We start from the raw sequence: 15810 nt of genomic DNA, 5'->3' as shown, positions 1-15810 counted from the left end.
AGGGACATAAGACACAGACCAGAACCTAACAGGTCCTCCCACAGGGGCCTGTCGGTGCATATGACTCTCTCCCCGCCTTGTGTGCCTCTGTCAAATGTACCTTTACAGAAACATGGAGAAGCACAGAGGGACATGGTGTAGATAACTTTAACACAAACCTGTTTTCTTTTTAAAAATGTGTGATATTTCTCAGCCATATACAACTTGAGAATAGAGAGTGCTGAGAGAAATAGGAGTTTCACTGGATCGCCTATACTCTCTGAGGACAGAGACTGAAGGTTGCTGCTGAGATCTCTGACAAGATGGTCAATTATAATGATGTTCTAGGAGTGCAAAGAAATGCCGCTGCAGATGACATTAAAAAGGCACACCGAAAACTGGCATTGAAGGGGCACCCTGATAAAAACCCAGAGAACAGAGCAGCAGCAGAGAAGAAATTCATACAAGTCTCTAAGGCATATGAATCATAGAATATCAGGATTGGAAGAGACCTCAGGAGGTAATCTAGTCCAACCCCCTGCTCAAAGCAGGACCAACACCAACTAAATCATCCCAGCCAGGGTTTTGTCAAACCTGACTTTAAAAACTTCTAAGAAAGGAGATTCCACCACCTCCCTAGGTAACCCATGCTAGTGCATCACCCCCCTCCTAGTGAAAAAGTGCTTCCTAATATCAAATCTAGACCTCCCCCACTGCAACTTGAGACTATTGCTTCTTGTTCTTTCATCTGCCACCACTGAGAACAGCCTAGCTCTGTCCTTTTTGGAACCCCCCTTCAGGTAGTTGAAGGCTGCTATGAAATCCCCTCTCACCCCTCTCTTCTGCAGACTAAATAACCTCAGTTTCCTCAGCCTCTCCTCATAAGTCATGTGCCCCAGATCATTTTTGTTGCCCTCTGCTGGACTCTCTCCAATTTGTTCACATCCCTTCTGTAGTTTGGGGACCAAAACTGGACACAATACTCCAGATGTGGCCTCACCAGTGCCAAATAGAGGGGAATAATCACTTCCCTCAATCTGCTGGCAGTGCTCATACTAATGCAGCCCAATATGCCGTTGGCCTTCTTGGCAACAAGGGCACACTGCTGACTCGTATCCAGCTTCTCGTCCACTGTAATCCTCAGGTCCTTTTCTGCAGAACTGCTTCTTAGCCATTTGGTCCCTAGTCTTTAACAGTGCATGGGATTCTTCCTTCCTAAATGCAGGACTCTGCACTTGTCCTTGTTGAACCTCATCAGATTTCTTTTGGCCCAATCCTCCAATTTGTCTAGGTCACTCTGGACCCTATCCCTACCCTCCAGCGTATCTACCCCTCGCCCCAGCATAGTGTCATCTGCGAACTTGCTGAGGGTGCAATTCATCCCGACATCCAGATCATTAATAAAGATGTTGAACAAAACCGGCCCCAGGACCGACTACTGGGGCACTCTGCTTGATACCGGCTGCCAACTAGACATCGAGCCATTGATCACTACCTGTTGAGCCCGACAATCTAACCAGCTTTCTATCCACCTTATAGTCCATTCATCCAATCCATACTTCTTTAACTTGCTGGCAAGATACTGTGGGAGACTGTATCAAAAGCTTTGCTAAAGTCAAGATGTATCACATCCACTGCTTTCCAGAGAGCCAGTTATCTCATCAAAGAAGGCAATCAGGTTGGTCAGTCATGATTTGCCCTTGATGAATCCATGCTGACTATTCCTGATCACCTTCCTCTCCTCTAAGTGTTTCAAAATGGATTATTCCTTGAGGACCTGCTCCAAGATCTTGCCGGGGACTGAAGTGAGGCTGACCGGTCGTAGTTCCCCAGGTTCTCTTTCTTCCCTTTTTTAAATATGGGCACTATATGTTTTCCAATCATCCAGACCTCCCCCCAATCGCCATGAATTTTCAAAGATAATGGCCAGTGGCTCTGCAATCACATCAGCCAACTCCCTCAGCACCTTCGGATGCATTAGATCTGGAGCCATGGACTTGTGCATGTCCAGCTTTTCTAAACAGTCCTTAACCTGTTCTTTCACCACTGAGGGCTGCTCACCTCCTCCCCATACTGTGTTGCCCAGTGCAGTAGTCTGGGAGCTGACCTTGTCTGTGAAGATCAAGGCAAAAAAAGCATTGAGTACTTCAGCTTTTTCCACATCTGTTGCTAGGTTGCCTCCCCCATTCAGTAAGGGTCCCACACTTTCCCTGACCACCTTCTTGTTGCTAACATACCTGTATAAACCCTTCTTGTTACCCTTCACATCCCTTGCTAGCTGCAACTCCAATTGTGCCTTGGCCTTCCTGATTACACTCTTGGATGCTCTAGCACTATCTTTATACTCCTCCCTAGTCATCTGTCCAAGTTTCCACTTCTTGTAAGCTTCCTTTTTGAGTTTAAGCTCACTGAAGATTTCACTGTTAAGCCAAGCTGGTCACCTGCCATATTGGATATTCTTTCTGCACATTGGGATGGTTTGTTCCTGCGCCCTCCATAAGGCTTCTTTAAAATACAGCCAGCTCTCCTGGACTAGGTTTTATCTGATGCCCAAAAAAGCAGTGTCTATGACATGTTTAGGAAGGAGGGTAAATAGAAAAAAAGAGGTGGAGGGAAAGGCAGGGATGGGAGTCAGTAGCGTAGCTAGAGGGAGCGCCTGCTCCCCCGAGCCCAGAATTCCCCAAGTGGTTCCTTTTCCAGCACCGCTCCGTCTTTTGGTGGCCCTGCGCATGCGTCGCTCTGTCTTTTGGCAGCATTTCGGCGCATGCACAGGGCTGCCAAAATGCCACCGAAGGACATGCGCCTTTTTTTCTGCCGCTCCTCCTCGGCAGCAACCCTGGCTACGCCACTGATGGGAGTCACCTTGATTCTGAATTCCCATTCAGTAGCCCCCCACACTGATGTGTTGAGAGGAATGGACTCTTTTTCAGGGAAACTCTGGGATGATCTACTTTGGTAGCATTTCTGGCATTTAGAGAGGACTCCGTAGAAGAAGAAGCAAAGATTGTAAAGGATGTTCTCTGTATTTTTGAGACATGTCAGGAATTGGATTTACTTCATTTGGTTCCTAGTGAGCTAGGGGCTGCTCTTCATCCTCCATCACCTCATTGAACAACAGTGGGAAGGCAACTTCAGATCAGTCATAATGACCAACAAAATAGTTAATGGCATCAAAATCACTACAAAGGGAATTGTGATGAATGGAGAAGAGAGACTAGAAGCCATTATTGACCATTAAAATTCTCAACAATTGGTAAGAAGCAGCTGCTATTCTTGAATAACACATGTTTACCAGAAATGTTAAGCTATGATGAGCTCCATTTGAGGGACTAACGGGAATATTGGGGCTGTGGGGGAGATTTCAACCAAAATCTGCTTTTGACTTACTGTGGCCCAATTGAAAGTATTTATAAATAAATAGTTCTTCCAAAGTCAATACATATGGGTGCCACTGACTTTTCAGTTAATTCTTGACTATCATTAATGCTTATATTTTACCTTTAAAATTGTTGTGAATTCTTTGTGCACTTTACATTTATTAAGATTTATCCAACGAGAACAATGATCAGAGTTCAGACCAATCAATACGTAAACTAGCATGAATCTTATGCTTTTCTTTGTTTGAATTGTGAAATGGCTAATGTGCTGCGAAGTTAACATTCCCAGGACAATTTGTAAAGAAAGATATAGCATTGGAAGATGTAAATACAAAATAAGAATGCGTTTCTGGTGGGATGATTTTTTTGTTTCAAATAAATGCTGGCAGCTTAGTCCACTATAATCATGGGCAAATAGCAATGAGTAAAGGCAATGGACTGAGTCTTAGTTTGCTAGCCAACTCTAAATCAATAAATGCTGTTATTTTGTGAAAAAGTACATAAAACATAATGTAGAAAAACTGTGTGAAGTTACACACTTCTCTGGAACTTGATGACCAGAGAAAGCATTCCAGCTACACTTTGTGATGCCAGAAAGCTATTGCTCATCAGACTCCTTTGATGTTTGTATAAAACATTATAGGTCTAGTTCATATTCCATGGATCATAGAATGTCAGGATTGGAAGGGACCTTGGGAGGTCATCTAGTCCAACCCCCTGCTCAAAGCAGGACCAATCCCCAGACAGATTTTTGCCCTACATCTCTAAATGGCCCCCTCAAGGATTGAACTCTCAACCCTGGGTTTAGGGGGCCAATGCTCAAACCACTGAGCTATCCCTCCCCCCTCCAATTGTGTTCACACAATCTAATTCCAATGTTGTACAAGGGGAAGGATTTTTTTTTGGCTAAAGGTCTGTGAATCAAGGGATGTGAGTTCTGTTCCTTGCTCTATGACTGATGTAATGTGGAGGATTGTAAAAATCAAGTCTATTAATCTCTCTGTAGTTTACACACACACATACAGAGGCATAGACCATGTAATCTTGTGTGCATGCGCAGTACATATTCTTTGTGAGTATATGTAAATAGATATTGTATACCACACAAATATGGACTTGAATTTAGGTTCACAATAGAAAACTTTGGAGGAAAGGGTAAAAATTCCCATAATGGACAACTGTGTACTATGAGCCGATTTCAGGTTGATCGTAAGTGTTTTCAGTTTGTGTTTTGTGATATTACTTATTTGATTGTTTACTGATTTACAGAATATGCCTTCCTGGCTGAGATGCCGCAAGCCAGATTTGTCTGTTATTGATGATTATTAATAGACGAGCAAATGTGACACTGTATGCCAAAATTAATATATATGAATTATGCAGGTTTGTTAGTAAAATTAAGAAGTGTTTACTCCAAAATGGGAAGTGAAAATGTCCACAACACAATCACGTTGGTTTGCTCATATATTGTTTTGCAGTAGCCCTTGCCATGTTTTCATGAGCAAATAAATCCCTGTCTTTGTACGACCTTTATAATAAGGCATGCAGACTTTCCAAACGCCACCAGAAATGAATTGGATTCAGAAGAAACCAGCTTCATTTAATTTCTGTTCCTCTTTTGATCAGTACTGCTAACTAGCTCATAGAAGCAGAGACATAACGGAAAGCACACTAGCAGCATGGAAGAAAATTCGGAGGGAGAATGTACAGTATAGAACCAAGTTTGCAACTGTCCATTATTTTTATTGTGTATCTTTTTCTTCCTGTTAGCAATAGTGTTTCTTGTGCAGTCATAGATTCTACATTCTGTGCTTGATTTGTTAAACACTTGTTGGTGCCTTTGAAAAAAATCTACTTAGCAACAGATTGGGAGTGTTTTGAAAGAGGAAGCCAAAGCCAGATGTTTTTCAGTTAACTGCCCCTCCTATTCCCCTCACCAAAAATGTAATCGATGTAATGCTGAGGAAGATACTGTATAAATAAATTCTATTTACCTTTATCTAGATACAAACACACATTCATGCAGACTGGCATAGACCATTTAATCTTCTGTGCATGCTTGTGCTCTTGAACACCCTACTTATTCTCTGTGTGTATATGTAGCTGTGCAGTGTATACACAAATATTGACTAAAATTTAGGTTCACAGTAGAAAACTATGGCCCCACGATTTAAAAAGGCAACCAGCAGTAGGATTTAATGTCAAAAGCTGCCAGCTATGGCCATAATTACTCATTGGGGGTCACTCTATTAAGCTACAGGACAAGGTGTTTTCTATATACACTACATTCCCGAGCCCCTATATTTTATTATTCACTTTAAAAATGGTTCATTGCCCTAATTGATGCATTTCTCTCCTTTTACTCACAGAGTGCCATTCAGAGGTGATGTGGAAGAGAATGTAATTTATGTGTCACACAAGGATTACAGGGCTTAGATCAAAATATAAAACTGGGGCCTCACTGTTAATCATCACAATTTTAAATGAACAATCCCTCACATTCCATTGCATCTTTGACCATTTTCATTTCCCCATTCAGTCCCATCCCCCCCACCACTCTCCTCTCTCTATATATTATCAGCTTGTTTAACTTGGTCTTTTTCCCCTCTCCTTTCACATTCCACCCCACCATCTTTTCACATTCAATCCCACCCCTTGGCCCTGTCACTCTCAGGTGTTGTTTAAAATATCAGTTATTGTATTAATTGAAAACCACAGTACAGACCAGTTTCTCATTTTTAGGGACATATAATTGAAAATAGCCCAAAATAATTGTTGACAAGTGCATATTAGTATCAATTTATTAGTAGTATCGATTTATATATTAATCTATATTTTAGTATCTCAACCAGTGGCAAATTAAAACACAGGTCCCTGGCCAATTTGGGGGCCCCGGCAAAAATCTCATGATGCCAGGGCAGGATGGTTTAGCTACTGCATCCTCTGCTCTGCTGGCCGTGTTTGGGGCAAGGCTTCTTGGATGAGCCAGTGGGGGGATCAGTTGATGAGTGTGGCTGGAGGGAGCAGCAGCTGCCTCTTCCTCTCCTGCTTGTTGTTTTCTTCACTACTGCCTATGGCTTCTTGCCGCCGCTGGTGACGGGCTCCCCCTGCATCCTCCCGCGCGCAGGTAGCTGGAGCTAAGTGGTGAGGGAGGATGGGGAACACTGCCTGCTGCGTCTCCTCCAGCCCCAAGCTGTGCAAGAATGCCCACTGCCAGCTGGAGTCCTACCACCCTGATCCCGAGCTGAGCTGCAAGGACACAGGCTGCAACCAGGCGTGCCATTTGGGAGGGCAGGGGCAGCTTCTACCCCCCTCTGAATTTCGTCCAGGAGGTGTGCTCCCAGACAGAGCTCGTGACAGCACAGCATTAATGTGGAATGTGAATTCTGCAAAGGAGACCTGCTGCACCAGTTTGTGCCCCTGGGACAGGGAGTCAGTATTTTGTTTACAAGCAGGGGCAGGGTGATTAAGATAAGAATGGGCTGGTAATTAAATTAAGGATCTGGAAGGCCTTAGGTAAGCTGGTAAAACAGGAATCCCTCCCTCTGCAGGGGTTGGGGTGTTGAAAAGAGAATGCAGGGGACTCAGAAGAAATACAGCCAACCCCTATGAGCTAAGATTATATTCTGAAAAGAGGGAGGGGCGTCATGTAAGTGAAAAGAAGGGGCCAAAACCCAGGGAAGAGCTAGCACTGGTATAGAGAGGTTCCCACTCTACCTGTGGTACTTATGTGGCCCCATCACCATAGTATCTGAGTGCCTCACAATGTCTTACCTATTTCTCCTCACAGCTTCTCTGTGAGGTAGAGCAGTGCTAGTATCCCCATTGTACAGATGGGGCACTGAGGCACACACAGACTAAAGAGCAGATTTCCAAAGGTATCTAGGCACCTAGATTTTTCAAAAGTGCCTAGAAGACTAGGTACTTTGTAAACCCCACTAGATGCGTAGCTGCATCTCTGGAGGCCTAAAAACCTTTGAAACTCTGTCCCTAAGGCACTGTGACTGGCCTGAGGTCATACAGGAAATCCATGGGGAAAGTAGAACCCAGGTTTCTCAAGGTTAGCTCCCTATCCACTGGACCAGCCTGCTGCAAAAAAAGAGAACACTGACAGACGGGAGCAAAACCAAGAAGGCCAGTTCTGGGACTCTAGCAATCTGTTCCAGGCGATTAGGAAGGATGCCATGTTTGACAGCATGAAAAGCAGCACAGAGGTCAGGAAAGATGAAGAAAGAGAGAATAAGATGAGAGGAGATCACTTAACTCACAAGGGGTGGCAGGTTCTGCCCAAGGCTGTGTTGTAGAGCAATGCCTGCTGTGCAGTTTTAGATTTTAACTGAAAACCATTTTGTTTTGTCATTTTTTGTTCTGAGTTTGAGAAAAGGAAGGCATGAGAGTGTCATATGAGTATCAAATGTGTTTATGCCTCAAATTCTTAGGGTTTCAGCTGCATTCAGGCCAATTCCAGAACAAAGAACAGAAATTTCATCCATAAAGACAACGATTATTGTCATGAGTTGTATTATTCACTAGGCACCATCTGTGTGCTCAGCACTGTTCAAAATATGCCAGAAAATGTAGTTCCTGAGCCAATGTGTATAAGATGCGTAGCCCTGGATAACTTGGCTCAGATATTTAAATATGAAGTGTATAGTTATTGAGCACATGTTATCACTGTGATGTTAATATCTATTAGGGGAGGTGTTGATGGCAGTAGAAGTTTTACTTGATTAAGGACTAGAAGATTTGACTCTCCAACTTTTTTTCAAGAGGAAGAGCTGCCCAGAGCCCCTTTCCTGCCTGCAGTGGCCCTGATATATCTCACCAGCTGCAGTCTCAATTTTTTTCTCAACTTTAAAATGAGTAATTTTCTTGGTTTTTGGTTTTAAATATTCTCCTGTGAGAACTGCAACTCAATCACTGTAGTGTCATTTTTAAGGGCCTTCTGGAAAGTAACTAGCCTTAAACAGAAGTGAAAGCAGTGTTGCCAACTCTCATGATATTGTCATGAGTCTCATGATAATTATTGTTTTCCCTAAAGCCCAGCTCCTGGAGTCAAGTGGATATGCGATGATTTCAGCCTTCATTCTTAAAGAAAAATGAAATTTCAAACCTTCATGCCTGTGGAGAAAACTTCAAAATGTCACCCCAGTGCACCCTCAAGGCTCAAAAAGCAGAAGGCAAATAAAAAGAACACAAAAGCTATTATTTTTACATAAACTCATGATTTTAAAGCCAATCCCATGATTTTTGGTGAACCTGATTGATGATTTTTGAACATTTGGGGTTGGCAATACTGTGAAAGTGACTTCAAAGTGTCAGTTTCACTCCTGTTTTTAAAGTCAGTTTCTAGTCTATTACTTGCAGTGGGTTAACACCCCTAGAGTCCAGGCAAGTGCAGAATAAATTCCTGGGGCCTTGCTGTAGTAGATTGTTTCCAAAAGTTAAATAATCTATTCCAAGCTTGGTTAACTGCAAAAAAAAGTGATAGAAAGTTATTTAGATTTTTCTACAGGTGTTTCAATTGTTGTATTCAAGAGTTAGTAACAAAATAAGAATATATATTAAAATTTTAAACCTAACCAGAGTCCCTTAAGTGACTTGACACAAGATGTCAGAACATGTTAGTACTACAGTTCAATGGGTTTAATATTATTTAATTTTCTTTCTTTCTTTCTTTCTATAGGAATTATAGGAATTAGATACAGTGCTCCTGTCAGCAAATTTCTAAGTTATTAGCTGCAAAAAAAAAAAAAGAGTTTCTAGGTAGCCCCTGGAATCACGGTTAAAGTTGTTACCCCCACCAAAATCTGAAATGGCGCCCCCGTGCAGCACATCAGCGACCGGGAGAACATAGATGGTAAGAGGAGCAGGGGACCGCTGGAATGGGGAGCTTCCCACAGCCAGGGGAGCTGGGGAAATCCCTGCTACCTCAACCACAGTGGCAGCCCCCAGGGAAATGCAACTCCCATAAGCACACAGGGAGTCAAGGGCGGGGGGAACTCTCTGCTGTCCTGCTCAAGAGGAGAAACATGAAAGCCCCCAATCCCCCCACCCTGACACACGTACCATCAGAGCCCCCTTCGCCTCTTCCTTGCCTCTCAATGTTCAATCATTTCTCTCCCCCCAGGCAGGACCTATTCTCTCCCCTCCTCTTCCAGTTTTTTTTTCCCTGTGTCTTTTGGTGATTGCAAAATATATAGTAAGATAGAGGCTTTGTTTGAGTTTTTTATGCCTCCATCCAATTTGGAGGCCTTTGGATGCCCATATCCCTGCATCTCACAATGCAGCATTATTTAACCCATCCTAATATGTCATGATGTAGCCCTCTTTACCCCCCCCCCCGAACCCCTGAGATCTTTGTGGATACCACCTCCCCACGCATGTGGTTCACAGCCTTTGTATCTTAGTGTGGATTCTTGCCATGCACATTGTGATATGCCATTATTTACCCACCTGCTCAGCTGGTATAAGGGTCTTCCATAGTATAGTTCTCTCACCTTAGCATTGGATGAAAGACACTAGTGCTATTTACCCCAGATGGTACTTTTAAGATTTTTATGTGTATTTCCCCATTCACCCAGCATGGACCGATGTGGTACTGTTTACACTGGTCCACAACTTCCAGACCCAACTCACTCACTATGAATTTCACAAATGAATTGTGGCCCACCCAAACTTACTTAACAAAGATTGTCAGTGGAATCAACTGTTGTCATGGGCTAACGGTCATCTGTTGCTACATGAATGCCAAAGCCAAGCCTGACTGGGGGATAAAACATAAAGGACAAACCCAGATAGTTATAGAAGTGGGAGACATTGATCTTGTGAGGACCTTCAGTTCCAGTGACGTTTTTTCCCTCCATTACCCAGATGATAAGGCATTGGTATAACAGAGTGATGAATATTCTGTCTCTGCAGTATTACTGGAAAAATTATATTCTCATTGGCTTAGTAATGATGGAACATCCTGTTGTGTGCTCTGGCTAATCAGAACCTGTCTTATTCTTAACAGTGTGTTTTAATGTATACATATAAACTAATTTTAATTAGCTGAAATAGTCCCAGAACTTAATTGGCAAAATGTTGACTTTCCAATAGTTTGATATGAATTGCCTTTGGCAGAAAGCCAAGAGTCACTTTGGCACAGGTCACATTCTTTCAACATTTTTTCATAGTGTATGTGATCAATTTCAAACTTTGTTTTAAACCAGTTCTCACTGTTGACTGAAACTTAAAGTTCTTAATAATAGAGTAATTTTACCTCAGGTTAGGATTATTTCTTTTAATTAAGTTTCTTTCTGGAAACTTGTCTTTCAGACCTCTTTGCTTCCACAGTAGAAAAACTGGACTGTAACAGGATCAGTAGGTGGAAAATGCATAATGGCCAGGATTAAGAAAATTGGGGGAGATGAAAGAACCACTTGACCTGCGAACGACTGAGTCTTGTAACATCAGCGTTGTCCAAATTAGCAGCGAACACCTTTGTGTAATGGTATGGATAATATCTAGCCATATTCATTTTCTGTGTGGAAAAATTGAACAGTTAATTTAGGCATAGTGAATTGGGATATGATTTGCTTTATTATTAATACAGTGTGTAAACAATGAATGGAATCTTTGTATTAATGCATTTTGAAACATTTGTGTTTTTAATGAGGTGTGGGGGGGCCCCAAATGTTCTTTGTGCACCGAGCCTCAGTATATCTTAATCCGCCTCAGATCTCAACCAGCTTTTGCCTTTGGTTTCAAATCTAAATTGAAATGTTGAAGAATGAGGCTGAGCTCAGGTAGAGAAATTTTGTTCTAGTCAGTACTCCAGTCTGCTCACTGATGTGCACACCAGAAGAAACAGCTCCTTCTGCTCCCATTAATTGATTTTAGTTCAAAAGCACCATGTGAATAGGGAGGAGACTAATCTCTGAGCCTGATGTACGCAATGGCATTGGTGGTGTTGTATGTTGCTGCCTCAGCAGAGACACGAGGACTGACTGGGCATAGAGAGTGAGCTACTGTGCCCTCTCGCTGTCTACTGCCCAGTTCTGTGGATGACTTGAGAAGTTCAAGTGCCAAGGTTCAGTCCAGCACCTTTCACCAACACTCTAGTCTAATGAAAGGCTGGTAACTTTAAAAACAAAGTTTGTGAGCAAGTCGTTCTGATGAAACAATAGCTCCACACCGGGGTCATTCAATGTAGTAGTGAGAGCCCTTGGGCAGTGCACAAGTTAAGAGTGGGGACAGATTGATTTGGTAAGTTGCTTTTCTTTCCTGTTGGGAACGGCTATGTGTCGGCAATGTGACGTGGCCTTGAAAAAAGCTAATGCGGTCTTGGGATGCATTAGGCGAGGTATATCTAGTAGGGATAAGGAGGTGCTGCTTCCGTTATACAAGGCACTGGTGAGACCTCATTTGGAGTACTGTGTGCAGTTCTGGTCTCCCATGTTTAAAAAGGATGAACTCAAGCTAGAACAGGTACAGAGAAGGGCCACTAGGATGATCCAAGGAATGGAAAACCTGTCGTATGAAAGGAGACTCGAGGAGCTTGGTTTGTTTACCCTAACCAAAAGAAGGCTGAGGGGAGATATGATTGCTCTCTTTAAATATATCAGAGGGATAAATACCAGGAAGGGAGAGGAATTTTTTATATATATATATATATATATATAAATGTGTGTGTGTGTGAGAGAGAGGGTTTGATCCTGTAAAGTGAGGAGACGTGCAAGGGCTATTAAATAATGGAAGATCACGGTGATGGTGCAAGTGATTCTACTATGCCCTGGGGAGGGAAAAAAAGCTCACATCAGAAACTGCACATTCAATGACAATTGGCTAAACAAAACCAACTACAAAAACTGTCTGGCAAAATGTCCTGATCAAACAAACGCCTGTTTATCAATGATGTTATCAAGCTTATCTATATATGTTACCTCTCTAGATACTATAAGTGGCTGTTGAAGGGGGTGTTGCAGAGTTGCCTTGAGTGTTAGGGTTGCGGTGGGCTTGCCATTTGTGTGTGGGGGTGCCAGGTTTTTTTCATTTCAAAGGTGGTAACCATAGGGTGAAATGCCCATGGAGCTGCCTCTCTCAGCCTGGGAAAAGGGAGAGGGAATCCCACTGTAGCCCCTCCAAGCCTGGGAGGGGAGGTGAAGGACGCCCAGGGGAAACAGAGCAGGGGAGCTGAATTTATGGGATTGGGGCTGATATTAATTGCTGAGCTGAGGATGAGCAGATGTGGTGTTCAGAACTCCTGCAACAGGGGCCACAGTCACCTTAATGTTATTGGTAGAGTGGGCATCAGTAATTGGCACAGCCACACTGGGAATGGGCAGGGCAAATTCAAAAATTAAAACACACTATTTAATCTTTCTTAAAAATTTCTGGATTTCTGAATTTATTATTTTTTTCAAATACTACAATATATACCAAAATACCAGTTTATTCATCATACACAAGTAAATGAAGAGAATTAGGATAAAAGGAGGGAAGGGGAAGCAACATATCTATCTTCAGGGTTCACATTAAACACAGACCTCTAAAATGTCAGCCCAAATTCCTTTGAATTTTTCAGGCATTTCCTTTCTGTGGAATGCCAGTCGTGCATTAGCTGTGTGGTCAGCCATATCACTGGGTCAGGCATCAATATTTGATGGGGATTGACTTTTCCATTTTGCAGAATCAATGTTTTAGCAACCAAAGCTGCACATTAAAATCATGCTGCCTTTTGCCTGGAAATCTTCAGGTATTAGGAATATATTTAGGAATGAAACTTAAGGGGAAGGATTCCATAATTCATTATTTTTGATCTCTTGAGAGGTCCGACTTCTAAATTTTGATCTCTCGAGGTTGTCAATACTGTGCTTATTAAGAGGGGTTTTACATCAGGAGCAAATATTACACCATTGCTCTGCCTGCCTATAAGTTTTCAAATGGAATCCAGGTTGTTGACTTTAACCTATAAGGCCCTAAACAGTTTGGGACTTGCCTACCTGGTAAGATATCACCCAGGGCCGGCTCCAGGCACCAGCTTACCAAGCAGGTGCTTGGGGTGGCCACTTCAGAGAGGGGTGGCACGTCCAGCTGTTCAGCGGCAATTCAGTGGACGGTCCCTCACTCCTGCTCGGAGCAAAGGACCTCCCACCGAATTGCTGCCGCAGATCACGATTGCGGCTTTTTTTTTGTTTGTTTGGCTGCTTGGGGCAGCCAAAACCCTGGAGCTGGCCCTGATATCATCAGCTGCCCCATGCCATCCTACTGCATTTGAGATCAATGGATATCAGCTGACACACCCTCAATATTAAAGAATGCAAGCTGATGACAATGGGTGTGTTCTCCATGAGATCTTTGATTTATGAACTTCCTTCCCCCAGATTAGTTAACCTTCAGGGCCCTGCAGGCCCATATTTGCATGTAGTGTAATTATGCTGCTCATGCAACAGACCAGGGAGGGGTGTATAACATCAAAGCAACCTCAGTTTCCCAAGCATCCATTCAGGATGTGTTCCCCAATTTTCAGTGCCACCCATAGCATGTGATCCTACTCAGTAGAGAAAACATATCTAAATGTATTGCATGAGGAATTTAATGTGCAAAGGCTTTTGGGTTGGGATTTTCAAAAGCACTTTTAAGTGACTTACGCGGAAGTCCCATTGGATTTAAGCACTTGTGTCACTCAGGTGTTTTTGAAAATCCTGCCCTTGGAAACTAAAGGCAGCAATTACAAGCTGATGGGAGTTGAGCACAGTTTAGCTTGTGGCTGTGTCAGCTGCATATTGTGAGCACGTAGGTGTAAAAGGGATTATCTTCCTATTTAATATCTCTGCACAAAGGTATGTCCTGGTGTAACTAAACATTTTAACTGAGTTGTAAGTAAAGTAGATTTTGTCTACCTATTTCCCCCCCAACAAAAGCATTAGCTCGCTTCTTGGGTTGACTCCTGCCTTGCTCAAAAATCATGACAATATTATTAAATTAAAGAAGATCTGAAGAACCCTACAGAGATGGCCCAATACCTTTAAGCATTTCAGTGATTAACACAGAAACAATTGTATAACTGCATAATCCCCATAACTGGTGGTTTGATTAGCAATAATGCAACAGCTGTGTAATTAGAACACTTACGTGGAAATTCGTCACTGTTTGTACTATTAATATCATAAAGAAGATGTAATATATAGGTAGGTAAAATTTGGTTTTATTTAATCATTTGCTTCATGAAGAAATCAGTGTCCAATTGAATTTACATTGGAAATGCAAGTAATAATTCTCTCTTATTAAATTTACAAACATTGTGTCACAGCCTAAGTTATGTAAATCAGTGTAGTCCATTGAAGTCATGCCAGTTTACACCACCTAAGGATTTGGTTTCATGCTTATAAATTAATGTTAGTGTTAACAGGAAGAATACATTCATGTATGAACATTAATTAACAATAATAATAATGTGTAGGACCTATTTAGGATTTATTATGAGCAAAGCACCTTGCAGTCAACATCCTCATTAAGAATAAAATTCAATAGAGAAAAGAGTAATTAATCCTATTTCAATAATGCTTTCCTTAGTGGCAATTAGAAAAATGTTCTTTGATCTACAGTGGATTCCATTCTACAATAATCTATGTGAGCCCTTATCAACAGCACCCTGAAGATGATCAGCGTGATCCTGCCCTCCATATGCAGGCAAAACTCCCTTACATGCAAGATTGAACTTTATAGGACAGAGACAGAGACACTCCATTTTCCCCACCCTTTCCCTCATAATGTGAGTATTAACCACTTATTTCTATTCTATCTAAATTACCTGGCTACAGTTCCTTTTCTAGTGGGTGGTGTTTTGTAGATGGCCCCATGCATTTAATATTTTAAACATTCCCTCACCATCTTGTTGTTAGTCAGTCCCTGATTCTTCATGTCTATGATGTCATAATAAAAGTTGTTCAAGATGACTTCAGTCTCCTGTATTTGAAACCATAAAATAGGTGTGCCACTACTCTCCAACATGACAGTCTGATAAAGTTTCCATCAGTTATAAAGAAAAACAATTGAAAGGGCACAAAAGAAAGGGGAGTGCAGCAGAGGATAAAATAGACTCATTTTAGAAACACTTGAACGTTATTTTGTAGCATTCCTCCCTTTCGTTTCTGAGTCTACTCCTGTGAAGTTCTGAATGCCCTTTACTCCCATTATCCTCATAGGAAGTGCTCTGCATTTTCTCTGCATTCTTATTTTTCCAAAACAGCTAGCTGCCTCTTCAGGCAGTTTCATATTTTACTTAGGTTATCTAGACAAATAGGCTCAGCCTGACTGTCTCAATGGATCCCACAACTGTATTTGTTTCATGAGCTAAATACTAAATGGTGAAAAAGATACCTGTGGAATTCTCGCCAGGGTGAGCATCTGAATATCATTGACAGTCTTCTGGTGAGAGGGTGAGTATTCCCCAGAATCTGGTGGCCCA

The 15810-nt window shown here is 42.2% G+C and overlaps 1 pseudogene; it reads left to right on the top strand.

Annotated features, from left to right (window-relative positions):
- Positions 1–302: 302 nt before the first annotated feature.
- LOC117882032 lies at positions 303–3217 on the top strand (annotated as a pseudogene).
- The last annotated feature ends 12593 nt before the right edge of the window (positions 3218–15810 follow it).

The sequence above is a fragment of the Trachemys scripta genome, chromosome 8 (genome assembly GCF_013100865.1).
Source record: "Trachemys scripta elegans isolate TJP31775 chromosome 8, CAS_Tse_1.0, whole genome shotgun sequence".
In the NCBI taxonomy this organism is placed as follows: domain Eukaryota; kingdom Metazoa; phylum Chordata; order Testudines; family Emydidae; genus Trachemys; species Trachemys scripta.
This window is presented reverse-complemented; position numbering and strand designations above follow the sequence as displayed.